The sequence below is a fragment of the Apium graveolens genome, chromosome 4, assembly GCF_009905375.1.
Source record: "Apium graveolens cultivar Ventura chromosome 4, ASM990537v1, whole genome shotgun sequence".
NCBI lineage: Eukaryota > Viridiplantae > Streptophyta > Magnoliopsida > Apiales > Apiaceae > Apium > Apium graveolens.
Genome location: NC_133650.1, coordinates 177,462,130 through 177,463,493, shown reverse-complemented (window position 1 = coordinate 177,463,493; position 1,364 = coordinate 177,462,130). Strand labels below are relative to the sequence as shown.

Sequence of the window (1,364 nt, the reverse complement as noted above, 5' to 3'; positions counted from 1 at the left end):
TCTTGATAGAAATAACCTGGATTTGGCATATAAGAGCCTAGTTTTTGCACATAAGCCTCAACTCCTCTAATTTATATTTTTCATTTGAAGATTGACCTGCATCATGAATTTGTTGTTGAAGTTGAAGTTGTTGTCTTGGTGCAAATTGTTGCTGAAAACCAGGAGGGTTGAATTGTTTTTCTCTAAACTGTTGGAATGGCTGTTGCATCGCATTCTGATTGTTGCTCCATCTAAAGTTAGGATGATTCCAATTGTCAGGATGATAAGTGTCTGGGACTGGTTGTTGCGATCTCTAAAAGTTGCTCACAAACTGAGCTGATTTACTAGATATAGCGCATTGCTCCGTCGCATGCGAACCTGCACACAGCTCACAAAAATTGGTTATCTGATTAACACCATAGTTAGCCAGAGAATCGATCTTCATAGACAACGCCTTTAGTTGAGCAGCGATAGCGGTAGCTGTATCCACTTCAAGAACTCCTGCTACCTTGCCCTGTGCCAATCTCTGGATTGGATACTGATATTCATTAGCAACCATCAGTTCAATTAGATCATAAGCTTCCTCATAGTTCTTTGCCCATAATGCTCCACCTGATGTTGCATTGAGCATGGGTCTTGACTGTGCTCCCAAACCTTTATAGAAGCAATTAATGATCATCCAACCATGTATTCCGTGATGAGGACACTTCCTAAGCATCTCCTTGTAGCGTTCTCAAGCCTCACATAGAGATTCTCCCGATTGCTGCACAAATTGAGTAAGAGCATTTCTGATTGCAGCTGTCTTTGCCATAGGGAAGAATTTTGTAAGAAACTTCTGAGCAAGATCCTCCCAAGTGGTGATAGAACCTGCTGGTAGAGAATTTAACCAGCACTTAGTTTTATCCCTCAGAGATAATGGGAAAAGCCTCAGCTTTATAGCATCTTCAAAAACACCATTGAACCTGAAGGTGTCGCAGATCTCTATGAAATCCCTCATATGCGTATTGGGATCTTCCGTTGGAGCACGCCCAAACTGAACTGAGCTCTGTACCATCTAAATTATGCCACGCTTGATCTCAAAGGTATTATCCGCAATCGCTGGCCTGACAATGCTAGATTGAATGTCATTAATCTTGGGTTGAGAAAAATCCATCAATGCTTTCATTGGTGTTGTTGGATCTCCCATTGTAATGAGTACCTGTAACACAAACAAATAAACCATGAAAGTAAAAGAATCTGAGTTAGTGAACTTTAACGACCACTGATTATAAGCACATAAACTAAAAATTAACACCGAGTCCCCGGTAGCGGCACCAAAAACTTGTTAGGGCGAAAACACGCACTAAATTACACGCAAGTATACGCACTCGCAAGTAGTATAAGAG

General features: G+C 41.1%; 1 non-coding gene across 1 annotated transcript; it reads left to right on the top strand.

The window, feature by feature from the left end:
- Positions 1–668: 668 nt before the first annotated feature.
- LOC141721999 (small nucleolar RNA R71) lies at positions 669–775 on the top strand. The gene has a single exon (XR_012575037.1). It is a non-coding gene; the product is annotated as a small nucleolar RNA R71 (small nucleolar RNA).
- The last annotated feature ends 589 nt before the right edge of the window (positions 776–1,364 follow it).